At 48.1% G+C, this 13,638-nt stretch overlaps 1 pseudogene; it reads right to left on the bottom strand.

Moving 5' to 3' along the window:
- Positions 1–11,495: 11,495 nt before the first annotated feature.
- Positions 11,496–13,638, bottom strand: part of LOC102042152 — a 5,335-nt pseudogene continuing 3,192 nt past the window's right edge.

Raw genomic sequence — 13,638 nt, 5'->3', positions numbered from 1 at the left:
CGTGGCGCTGGCACCATTCAATGCCTCTCCACGTGCACCGGGAAGGGGAAGCCACTGCTGCCCCTGCCCTTCTGCCCATGGCACAGCTGGCTAGGAGTGGCCAGGCGGACTCGGCTCACCGCGGGCTGTGCCAAAATGTGGTGGCTGTGGTGGTTGTATGGCCACACCCAGCGCCGGATCGCCCCTTGGAAAAACCTTCCCATGTGCCATTGATTTCCTTCTTAAATATGTCACCACAGAGTGTTACCAACCTCTTTAATTGGGCCAGCAGCACGTCCATCTTCAGAGCCATCCGAGATTGTCTCTGTCAGACATGGTTACGCTTCTAGCAGCTTGTCAGAGAAGCTACTTTTGTGGCCCTTCTCTGATACTAAGAACTAGGCTGTGCCAAATCAGCACAGTTTCTAGCCTCACTCTCACAGGCCTGTTGATGCCTGCTGATCTATCAGCCCCATGTTTGGACATATGGAAGGATCTGTGTTGTGACACTGAGCGTGTGTCATGGCTAAATCCCAGCTGGCAACGAAATACCACGCAGCTGCTCCTCACCCACCTCCATCCTGCCCTTGGTGGGAAGAATCAGAAGGAAAAGTTAAAGCTCATGGGCTGACAGAAGAACAGTTTAACAATAAAAAAAAACACAAGAGAACCCCATCAATAATAATAATAATCACAATACTAATAATTGTTGTGAAAAGGAGACAGATAAAATGCAAAAGGAACAAGTGAAGCCCAATACAGTTGCTCACCAATGCCCAGCCCATTCTTGAGCAGCAATCAACCCCTCCTGGGCAGCTCCCCCCTGCTTACACACTGGGAAGGATGTTCTATGGTGTGGAATATCCCTCTGGCCAGTTTGGGTCAGCTTTCCCAGCCGTGCTCCCCCCAGCTTCATGTACAGCTCCTCACTGGCAGAGCATGAGAGAATGAAAAATCCTTGACTTGGGGCGAGCACAACTGAGAAACAATGAAATCAGTATGTGATCAACATTATTCTCTTCATGAATCAAAAAACCACAACGATGTACCAGCCACTGGGAATAAAACTAACCCTGGGAGCCATTGTGCAGCTGAAAAACTGTAGCAGTGGGGAACAAAGTGACACGGACCCCCTTATGCATCCAAAGGAGATCGCTTTATGGTAGAATCAGCCCCTTTCTGTACTGTGAAAAATGCCCATCACTTGTTTTAAAATTTTAAAAGTTTAATAGTAATAAAATGGTTATAAAAATAAGAATACAAATTAGTGCAATAAGAATTTGGACAATCAGAGTTAGGACAATAAAGGACAATATAAAGGCAAAGAATTATGAATGTTTGGATGCTTTCCTCAAAAAATCATGCCCACTAACAAAGGATTAACCCTTAAAAGCAGTAGCCTGTTGCATATTCATATATCTCATATATGATGCAAACTTTCCTTTCAAACTAGATTTTTCTGTTTATTGTTAACTTCTCCCCCTTCTTCTTGTAAATCATGGTTTGGGTCCACGGAGTTTGAAAGGAGGTAGAAGCAGCCTGGTTCTTCCTGATAAGGAGGCAATAATTCTTCTCTTTGGGATTTTAGTGTCTTGTTGCTGTTATCTCTGTGCGAAGAATTTCTTGATTATGTTATCCATTCCTTGAGCTAGTTAGAAAAATATCTTACATTGCATAGTTTCTATTTTAATATTATGTTGTAGCCTAAAACTATATTTAACATACTGTTTAAAAGGATTAATACAGCATAACTTTCTAACATAACACATATAATATTCATTTTAATATTTGCGACAAGCCAATCATATAATACGCATTTTCCACATATACCTTTAACTTTAACCTGACATAACTGAAACCAAACCGAGACTTAACAGAACTGAACAGGAAGAATGCACCCATTGGCTGGCTCAGCTGCCATGCTGCTGTCCATGCGTCCCACCATCCAATCAGATTCCTGCTCATACACCCTCCTCGTGTTCCTCCAGCCAATCACAATCTCACATCCAGCTGACTGACTCCTCACTCCCAGCTGCCTCTCGCCCCTCAGACCATTCCCGCCCATCCCGGCTGTGGCTGTGTCTTTCCGTGGGGCTTTCTGGTGAGCGTGAGCCGTAACCACTCTGATAATTATTACCCCATGTCCTGCAGAAAACTACGGCATCATTGCTACCACAGAGAGATGGTGGGATAAGTCACATGACTGCAATGGGTGGCTGCAGATTCCGAAGGGACAGGCAACGAAGTAACCAAGTTGGGGTAACCATATGTGTGAGTGAGTGTTTTGACTGCTTTGAGCTTAATGATGCCAATGATAAGGTTAAATGCATAGGTTTATGGTTAAGTATTGGGGAGGAACATTGACTGTCATAGACTGACCAACCAGGAAGAAGAGGCAGACAAAACCTTTTATAAGCAGCTGAAAAAATCCCCACAATCACTGGTCCTTGTTCTTGTGTGGGATTTCAGCTTACCAGATGTCTGCTGGAAATACAACACAGTGGGGAGAAAAGAGTCTATGAGGTTTCTGGAGTGCATGGAAGAGAACTGCCTGACACAGCTGGAAAGTGAGACAACCAGGGAAGCTGCCCTGCTGGACTTGCTGTTTGTGAGCAGAGGTGGACTGGGCGGGGAGTGACAGCTGAGGCCATCCAAACACAGCGATGAAGTGACAGAGGTGGACCTTCTAACATCACTCAAGTCAGAAACTGTTCCAGAGTGATTGCTTCCAACACAATAATCTTTGCTTCTTAAGAACCCATCTCTTATTCTTGGGTGGGATTCCCTTCTCTCTAACTGTTCTTTGTTACCTCATCATCACCCACCTGTGGTGGCAGGGAGTCTGGGGAGTTAGGGAAGAGCAGCAGGAAAGTGCTGCAGAGGAGGGAACAGAGCAATGAAAAGACAAAGTGAGAAAAACTACAAAGGTGAATAACCCAAGCTCACTAGAGATAAGTCTGGGTGCACTGTGCCGATGTCACAGAGACGGTGTGCTAGTGAGATCCTTCAGACTGTAATCTCCATGCTTGGGGAAGGGATGGAGATTGAAGTGGCAGCAAAGAAGCAAGGGTTATTGATGGGTTAGAAACCATGGAATCATCCGAGAATGGTCGCACAGGAATTAGGGCTTCTCCCTCCAAAAGGATGGTGGGATCAATAGCCCAACTGACGTGCACCTACACCAGTACCCACGGCATGGACAACAAACAGGAGGAGCTGGAAGCTATGGTGCAGCTGAAAAACTATGTCATATTTGCCATCACAGAGGCATGGTGGGATAACTCATATGACTGGAGTGCTGCAATGAGTGGCTGTAGAGTTCTCAGAAGGGACAGGCAAGAAAGGGGAACTGTTGTGGTAAACCTGTGTGTGAAGGAGTGGTTTGACTGCCTCAAGATTAATGATGGCAATTGATGCCACGAGACTTTTGCTTTTTATATATATTTAATATATTTATAGCTTTGTAGACTATTGTTTTATTATGTAGTTATATAGTTTCATAGTTTACTTCAGTACTTTTCCAGTACTCTGTTAAAACAGATACATTCCTGGAATCCTATTCTAATCTTACTTCAGTGAACCAAGGCCATTCTTCTGCTTTCCTATGTATGTAGACTTAAACAATGTGGGCCTAGAACTAAGAGGGGAGGCTTCAGTAGGAGGCTAAACCAAGGGGGGAATTAACTTCTTATTGGGGATTCTTGTCACCTATGCTAATACACTAAACTTATAAAAGTGTCATAACCAATATCACATGTGCATTTCAGTGTGCATTCTGCTGTGCATTTTGGGCTGATAAAGGCATCTCAATGATAAGGTTGAATGCTTATGTTTATGGTTAAGGGGGAATGTCCATGACTGTCATAGACTGACCAACCAGGAAGAAGAGGCAGACAAAACCTTTTATAAGCAGCTGGAAAAATCCCCACAATCACTGGTCCTTGTTCTTGTGTGGGATTTCAGCTTACCAGATGTCTGCTGGAAATACAACACAGTGGGGAGAAAAGAGTCTATGAGGTTCCTGGAGTGCATGGAAGAGAACTGCCTGACACAGCTGGAAAGTGAGACAACCAGGGAAGCTGCCCTGCTGGACTTGCTGTTTGTGAGCAGAGGTGGACTGGGCGGGGAGTGACAGCTGAGGCCATCCAAACACAGCGATGAAGTGACAGAGGTTTTGATATTGGAGAAATAAGGAAGGAGGAGGGCAGAACTGCCCCCCTGGACTTCTGGAGAGCAGACTTGGGTCTGTTTAGGAGACTGATTGAGAGCCCCTTGGGAAGCAGCCCTGAGGGGCAGAGGGGTCCAGGAAGGCTGGACACTTTTCAAGAAGGAAATCTTCAAGGCACAAGAACAGGCTGTCCCCATGTGCTGAAAGACAAGCAGGTGAGGAAGAGACTGGCCTGGCTGAACAGAGAAATTTGGCTGGAACTCAGGGAGGAAAAGAACATTTATCGCCTCTGGAAAAAGGGGCAGGGAACTCAGGAGGACTTATGAGGATGTTGGGAGGTTAGGCAGGGAGAAAGTTAGAAGGGCCAAAGCCCAGTTAGAAATTAATCTGTCCCATGCTGTAAGAGATAAATGGATAGTTTTCTGTGTTTCTATAGATACATCAGGAGGGCCAAGGAGACCTTCTATCCCTTCCTGTAGTGAGAAAAAATTTCCACAAAGGATGAGGAAGAGGCTGAAGTACTTAATGCTTTCTCTGGACCTGACTGTGCTGGTCAAGAGCAACTGAACATCAACTGGTGTGTGCCCAGATGGCAAACAAAGCCAATGGTACCTGGCCTGTATCAAAGATAGCACAGATGAAGTTATTTGCTACCGCCTTAATGGTATAGTTATGAGCTGAGTTTGCACAATTTTGTTGCAAATTTGATACTTTCACGCACTTGGATCTGGTTTCTTCCAGCAGCAAACTCACTTGCACAGAAGAGGTCAGTTGTTGAGTTGTCTTGAGCATGTTTTGGAAGCAATCTGTCTTTGACACTATCTTATGTCAAATGCTGTACCCCTCTTTGGTGTGCAGAGGGGCCACAACAAACCATCTAAGACCCTTCCATTATGAGCTAAATGCCAGAACATTCCATCTCAGGCTGTACTATCTCACCCGTCCACTAAGAGCTCGTGGCCAGAACATGCCTAGAAGGCCACATTCTCCCACCACAGCCCACAGTTCACACTGGGGAAGGGTGGCAGTGGCTGTAGCCGGGTCAGGGGTCTGCACCCCTCACAGAACCAGGGAACACAGTTGTTGGTGGCCTTGGCACCAGCCTGGTGGTTGACACCATGACATGGTGTGTTGGGGGCTGGGGGCCTCATGCATGCAGTCACCCTTTGTCCCGCTGCGGTCTGGAGCAAGCCCTGGGCAGCCTTGGGAGAAGGAGGTGAGGACGTGGGAGCTGGAAGCACTATGGATTGAGCTGGAGCAAGAGTGCTCCTGGACCCAATAGCAGCCCTGCTGCCCCACTGCAACCCTGCAGCTGATTCAAGCCTGGCTGATTGAATTGAATGGTCAGTATGAGAAGCTAAATTAAATCAGTCAGCAGCTGTTTCAGGAATTGGAATGGCCAGAAAGATCCAGCTCTGTCATTTCCAAGCTGCAGCAGGCTAACCTGGAAGCAGACAAGGAATCTGTCCTCCTGGAGGCTGTGAGTAAGCAACTGGCAGAGCTTCAAGCATTTGGAGCTTAATATAACCATGATCCTCTTGATGGTCCCAATGAGTGGCCTGAACTAGAGCTTCTTCTCATTTCTGGACAGTGTTTACATCTTTGGAGATACGTATGAAGATGGTTGGTATGTGGGAGAACTGCATGATGGCACAAGAGGATTTGTCCCGTCCAGTCTTGTAGAAGAAGCTGAAGTGATGGACGCCCTGATGGCACCACATCTGATGGAGACCAACTGATGGTGTCTCCAGGGGCTAATGCTTAGAGGATGCGGAGGATGCCCACTCTTCTTATATCTTCCTGTTAAATGTTTTCTTAATGATCTATGTCATCTCCCTGTCCTGTGTATATGTGAATAGAAAGGACAAGATGCATTCTGGGCAGGGGTACCAGAGGGCAGATGATGGCAGCATTCACGGAATCCATACCCGTGTGTGCTTGCGACTGTAGAGTGTCACATATGTGCCTACACTAGTGACATCCTTCCTCTCTGCCAGCCCAGGACAAGGCACCAGGCTGGCTTCCAGCAGCCAGGCAGGTCTGTACTGTACTGAACTACAGCAGCACAGCAGGAGAGGTCCTGTTCTGGAGTGGCTGGAAGTTGTCTAGGGATGGCTAGTCTTGACATCCCTCAGCGCTCTGGGTCTCTGGGTTGCATGGGGGAAGCTGAATCCTGCTTCATCCCCAGGGCTTCCTGCTGGGGATGAGATGACTGTACTGCTTCAGCTGAGTCCCTGCCCTGCACAGGATTCAACCAACATCTCCCTGTCACTGCCTGTGTGTCCTTGTTTTGTTGTGGGTCAAGGATACCAGAGACCAGAGGGAAATATTTACACCTTTTGCAGACATCCGTCTCTGGTAGGACAAACCTGCTTTCAGAATCAGTCTTTCTCCTCTCTTTAGCTGATTGGTGATTATTTCAGTCAGCTAAAAGATGATTTATTGAGGGTGACTCTGCTGCCCTTTTTCCATATGTCGTCACTAGGAGCTGTCAGACCTGGAGCCCCGGGACATCTCCAGGGAGGCCAAAAGGGGCAGAGAATGTGGCACCTTGGTCTGGCAGGGTGTGAGTCTAGGTGTGTACCCAGAGGTACCCAGAGGTACCCAGGGCTGTCCTTCTGAGCAGGGTCTGTGTGCCAGGGCAGGAACTCTGCTGCCTGCCAGGGTCAGCGCTCAGCCAGCCCAGGGAGCTTCCCAGAGCACTCTGGGGAGAAGCTGGGGGTGGAAGGAACCACGCTGGGAAGGGCAGAATCCTGTTTCTCTTGAGAGGATGCTTCATGGGCCAGGGCTGTTCACAGCTCCACACCATCCTCAGGATATTTCGGATGGCAGTTTTGAAGAAGAATATCAAAGCAGGGGTTGAATGAAAGGGAAGGAGTCTGTGCATTGTGTTTTCTCCTCTTGGTTCCCTGAGTTGGCAGACTGCATTTTGGAAAAGGCACCGAGCCCTCAACTCTCATTAGGACTTGGCTGCCCTGCTCCTCAGGCCCTGCACACACCTCTGTCCCTGGGCAGTGTGCTGCTGCCAGGAGATCTTTGTAGGGCAGTGCTGAGGACGCAGCGGGTGGGAAGGGGTCTGTGAACACTGACAGGGAGGAGTTGTAGGAACCAGAAACAGCTCCTGGCAGAGACATCTCCAGGCAGGGAGGGAGAGGAAAGTGCCACCCAAAATGCCTTGGTGATTCAGGCTCCTCTCTGCCATCCCCTGCAGTGCAGATGCCTTAGCCAGAGCCAGGTTACCTGACAGGAGAGACACCGTGATCAGGAACAGGGTATTCTCAGGGCAAGCCTCACCTCCTACACTAATTTTTCTTCACCTGAAGGATTGAAAAGCATTGAGCACTGGTGCAGTGTAGCAGTGTGGGGTTTAGATGTAGCAGCATGGTTGCTGCTACCTATACTTATTTCCCAATAAGCATCTCCTGTGGAAAAGCCACTTGGGGAAGCATTCAGGCAAAACCATCAAGTCCACACACACCACGTTCAGCACGGCTGGCTCAGTGAAGAGAGGCAGAGGGGCTTTTTGTACGGTCAGTTCCAGCAAGGTTTATTTCAACACGCCGAAGGGAAGCCAGAGACAAAAGTCAGGACTGTGTGCTCTGCACAAGATTAAGTAGGGGAGGGCATGGGGGTGCCACAAAGGGCAGGGCAAAGGGCTTTGGCTTTCAGGGAAGATGGGGCTGGCCACCAGGGATACCACAACCAATGAGGAAACAGGGAAAGGACGAACCAGGGGAATTTGGGATATATGGAGGAAGGAGCTGGGATGGATCAGTGTTAAGCAAGAGTCCATGAGGAAGTCCTTTCCATTTGCCCAGGTGGAGTAAGCTCTATGGTGAGTCTCTCCAAGGCAATGCTCTGGGGATTTCCCTGAGGGGGAAAGATTCCGAGGATTCCATAGCACAGGTTGCCCAGGACAGTGGTGAAGTCACCATCCCTGGAGGGATTTAAAATATGTGTAGAAATGCCACTTGGGGATGGGTTTAGTGGTGGTCTGGACAGTGCTGGGTTAACAGCTGGACTTGTGGTATTGGTGATCTTAAAGGTACTTCCTAATTTAAACAATTCTTTGCTTCTAAGCCCCTGCTCTGTTCTCCCACCCACCAAAGTCTCTGCTGTTAAGGCCATTGGTACAAGGATGAGGTACCTCCTCAGCAACCCAACCTCTGATGAGGAGATACCTCCTTGTGCCCATATATCTTCCCTGACCTGCCCCACTGGCAGGAGCATTGGGGTATTTCTCTCTGTTTCCCTTCTTTGTCACCATCTCATCTGGGGTCTCCTGGTGTTGCAAAAAGTGAGGCTGCAATGAGGTGAACCACCCTTCATGGAATCCAGAAGGTCCTTTGTAAGACTCCTTTCTCCAGGCTGACCCCCTCGAGATTCCTCAGCTGCTTCTCATCAGACTTGTGCTCCAGACCCTTCCCCAGCTCTGGAATGCCCCAGCCCCTCAATGTCCTTCTTGTCATGAGGGGCCCAAAATTGACTCCAGGATGTGAGGTGAGGCCTCAGCAGTGCCCAGCACAGGGGGACAGTCACTGTCTGAGTCCTGTTGGCCATGTTAGCCAGTCCCTAAGTGCTTACTCACAAACTCTTAGCTTGGATGGATGGTCTTCATCCATCCCTGGGCACAGCTTGATCCATTCTAGTTCCTCTGTCACTTAAAGAGCAGCTCCAGCCCCTCTCCTTGCTGACCCGTCTTTCTTGGTGTGTAGCCATCCACACCAGCATTCCAGTCATTCCAACTATCCCACCACATCTCTGTAATGGCAATGGGACCATGGCCCTGTGAGCACATACAGCTCCCCAATCCTTCCCATGTGTTCCCCATGCTGTGTGCTTGGTCTGCAGGCAGTTCAGGGGTAATGGAGCAGGCAACCTTCCCAGGAGGGATCCAAGAGGATACACAACAGCCATACATACCCTGAGGTGGCTGGTCTTCTGCTCTCATCTTGGGAGGCCACGAAGGAACATTTGCCACTGCTCTGGGGGTCCTGGCTTATTCCTTGATGTGATGGTGGAAGTGCCCTCAAGTCCTTCAGTTTAAAGCCCAGCTGTCCAAGGTGTCTGGCCTGCTGTCAGGTTTCCTGACCTCTTCTAGACATGTGGATCCCATCCCTCCCTAACAGGTTGTAGTCATCAAAGAATGTCCTCTTATCATAACAGTCAAACCCCCATGATGGCACCAGCCGCAAAACCAAAAATTGATTTGCATTACACATCTATTCCTGGCTATCCCCTTTCCTCTTATGGGTGAAATGAAGGAAAAGATTACTTGGGCACCAATATTTTTCACTTGGACCCCCAAGGCTTTGTAATCTTTCTTGATTTTGCCCAGTTTCTGGGTTGTGTGTCATTTGTGCCAGATGGAAGAGCAGCAGTGGAGAGCAGTCTGTGCTCTTGAGAGGTCGTGGCACCCTCTCAACCATATCTCAGACCTCAGCTGACAGAAGGTAGGTTACCTCACATGGCTGTCTGCTGAAGGCCTCACGGTCCCTTAACAGAGTCACCCACTGTGAGCACTCATAATTTATTTTACAGTGTTCCCCTCTGTGCTTCTGGTACAGTTTCTCCTTGCAGACCTTGCTCGTGGGTGTTTAGAGCTGCTAAAGTGCTACTTCTGGGTCTGGTGTGGTGCTGGAGGGGGAGACTGAAGCACTGCCCTGCTTCTGTGGGTCACCAGCTCTGAGGCGCCTCGTTCTCAGTGCCTATCAGAGGAACATGGTTCTGAAATCACCTGTGCACATCCATCTCAGGTCCTCTAATACTGCACAGCCTTTCAACTGTTTCCTGTTTGTGACATAACAGATCATCAAACCTGTGCACACCTTATGAAGGTATTTACCTTTTCTCCAGGAGAAAGGTCTGGGCACTTGTTGCAACTCACCACCTGTACTGAAGTCTCCTTCCTTACCACTTGTATCTGGGTGAAGCCTTCCCTTGGCAAGGTCCATGCCTGCTGGACACCAGCTGATTGGAGTATCTGGTGTGAAATCATGTCTGAGAAAGAACACACTGCTCTCCTCCCTTTGCAGGGGGAGCTTCCCCTACAGCAAAATAATCAGGAGTTACCATCTCACAGTTGTTGGAATGTTGGGGGACACAACACAGATGATGGACTTTGGACCTGGTTAACACAAGGGATTTGATACCAGGATGCCTTGGCAAAAGCAAACTTTGAAAATTAGACCTGGATAGCAAGAAGATGCAATCAAATGGGTTTACTGGAAAAAGAAAATCCCATTCAAGAGATGTTGTTATATGCATAAGTTTGTGTATGTGATTTTAACCTAATCATTGTAGTAACATTACTAGTCTCCCTGAAATAGTATATAAGTGTTTGTATCCCACAATAAAATGGGATTCTCATCACTGAGTCAGTCTCCCCATCTCTCTCCATCGCCGACACACAGTGTGGAATATCACCAGGTCACAGGTGAACTCATCCCCAGGGTTTGTGCCGCTGGCAGGTGTGGGGACAAGCACAGCCATGGAGCTGTGTGACGTATGATGGCAAGGGACACAAGCTAGGTGCAAGTGAATTTACTTCATTTGCAAAGCTCACCAGATTTATATCCTTAGCACAAAAGCTATTTTTAACTGCAAGCTTAAAACTAATCACAGTTCTACAATAAATCTGTCCTCTCGACATCTTCTATTATTCTTTCCAGAGTCACGAGTCAGTAGAGCAGAAAAACTGTTTTGTTTCAGATTCTTCTTGTTCTGAAGTGGTTTCTTGTTCAGCTGGCAGTAGTTTGTTCAAACATGTGATATTGCTGCCACTGTTTTTTCTGTAACCCCAGCAGACCTGCCCCACTGACATGACTTCATTGGCTCCAGCAGGATGCAGTGAGCCATTTTCTCCTAAGTGCCTGCAAATCCCACGGGCTGAAAGGAGCAGGAGACATTGCTCAGAGACAATGATGCTGACACACATATAGACAAATGGCACCAAAGTAATTTCATTGTGTACATTTCAAAAAAATTCCTTGTTCCTGGAACATCTTTTCAGTAGAAGTTGTGTTCAACAGACCAAGGAGAGTTGATAACACGAGTTGCAACTGGAGAAATTCTGACCAAAGAGAAAGGGTTGGTTCAGACCCTTGAGAGAGATGCAGCATTGGACAGAGGTCCAGAGATATAACAAGATCTCTGCCCTAGGAAACCCTACACAACTCAGCCAAACAAGGTCCAAAGACACCAAAGGCAGCCCTCAGGTTAGCCCAGCTCTGAGCAGCTGGTTGCCACAGAAACTCCACAGGTTCATTCTAACCTCAGTCCTTCTGTGAGTATGAACTACCAAGTTCTCCTAGAAAAGCCTTATCTCATTCCCTCACATTCATCACAGTCATATTTTGAGAGGTCCCAGGACCCAGATAGAACCAAAAGAGGATTTTTTTCTCTCAGACAATACCAGTGGGAATGGGAAGATGGAAATACCCTCACCAACACTGAAAAATGCCACCCATCTCTCTTTATAATCCAGACAGATCCAGATCCATCTGGGGGTACTGATTTCAGGAAGGAGAGTGCGATCAGGAGAGGTGAGAGCTAGGAAGTACTCTGCCAACAGCCCCCCTGCCCACCTGCCTTTCTCAGGCTTAAATTCAAGCCAGAGAATATCATTCTTGTTTTTCACATCTTCTGTAGAGTCCCCATCATGGGCCATCTTCCTGCATCCATCACCTTCACCTCCCAATAGTGTCTCCCTGAAGGTGAAGCCATCACAGCCCAGCACACAGCAGCATGGGTTAAAACTCTCAGGGATGTCCTGTTGTGTGTCACCTCATTTCACACCTTTGCCATCATCAAACAGGACAAGATCCCAGTGGGCTGTGTCTGGATCCAGAACCATGTTCACTGCAGGTAGAGATGAAACCAACACATCAGGGCAGAGCTCATCCCAGGGGAGCTCTTGGCTGGTGCTGCTGAATCCGTGGGTTTTCTGGGCTTTATATGGGTCCAACCCCGCCAGCTCTGACCCAAGCCCAGCATGGACTTAGCATAGACAAAGGATAAAAGACGAGAAGCGCTCTTCCCCACGTGGATGCAAGGATCCGTTTAATTGCTTGAGACCGGACACTCCTGCGATGGCAGCACCCAGGCAGGAGAGAGGGCGTGGCCTCCTTGCAGCGGAGTTTTGTGCCCGGGGAGAGGGGGCGGGGAAAAGGGACCGTGGCCAATGGGATGCCAGTGGGGAGGGGCGAGGGGAGGGGTACCCACGGGGCCGACGACCAGGGGGGCATGGGGAGGAACCATGTGATAGGGAAGGGGGAATACACCGTCCACGTGACCCAGTAACAATTCTTGCATCACTAGTGCAAGGACGGATGCAATACAACATGGGGCTGCCTGAGGAAGAGGCAGAGTGGGCAAGGGAGCTGGCAGACTGTGGCAAGGGAAGATGCATGTCCTGGGTTGCAAGATGTGGGTGGAGGTGTGTAGTCTATTACCATCTGTTAGAGGTGGGCAGTTATCTTCTGTTAATTGTGAAGTTTATGTCTTCCACAACCAATCCTCCCTCCGGGGAGACATCTGCTGTTAATGGGCCATTGAGTCTCACTGATAAAATTACATTCTCCCATTGTGAGATGCTCCACCCAGAGGGAGGAGCCAAGCATTCCTACCTGGATATAATCTGAGAATTGAAAGACCATAGTCAGCCTTTTCCCACTGGATTGCCAGAGGAAGACCAGGCCCATCTACACCCCCACTGGATCTTCAGAGGAAAACTCCACCCTTCTATAGGATCACTGCTTCAACAGAGCCACACCTGTCACTGCAGGAGGACTGCAGCCACCACACTCTCTGTGGATCTGCAATGATTGTCCTTAAAATTACAAAATTGATTCATTCAAATTAATTGCATGATATGTAATAATTAATGCAATTAACCATTTCCATCCCAAATGTCCCCCAGAAATGCAACCCATGAATTCTTCCATTTGAAGATTTCTCCAGTTTCTGGAAAATGGAAAGTTAAACTTATATATTTTTTTCTGATGCTTTCTCATGAAGAAAATAAAGAAATGCAAATCATTTTAACACTCATCCCTTCCACCAAGCACTGATTAACCTCCAGCAGGTTACAGTGACCCACATGGCAGAAGGGCTGCAGGGTCTGATGTGCCTCAAAGCATGTGCTGCTGCAGTGCATTTTGGTACATGCTTAGTCCAGTTCACCATTGCATCTCTGCTTTGATATATTTCCAGCCCCAAATCAATCATTGTTGTGTTGCACTAAGTAGTTTATTTATTATAAACTAGTTATTATTTTGCACTGGGTGATTGGAATTGTTCACTGAGTAGTTTTTATATTGCACTGAGTGGTTTGTTTGTATGACATGGTTTGTCCTTTCTCCCCTCTCCTCCAAGGCCCTGTGGTGCTGGTCTTAGCCCGGGTTACTTCCTCCTCTTGCCCCTCCATCACCTGTGTCCCATTGGCTGCAGCCCCTCTCTCTGCCCCCCTTCCCCCGGGTTTAAAATCTCCC

This window comes from Geospiza fortis, unplaced genomic scaffold (assembly GCF_000277835.1).
Source record: "Geospiza fortis unplaced genomic scaffold, GeoFor_1.0 scaffold254, whole genome shotgun sequence".
In the NCBI taxonomy this organism is placed as follows: domain Eukaryota; kingdom Metazoa; phylum Chordata; class Aves; order Passeriformes; family Thraupidae; genus Geospiza; species Geospiza fortis.
The sequence above is the reverse complement of the archived record's forward strand: the minus strand, read 5'-3'. Positions and strand labels throughout refer to the sequence as shown.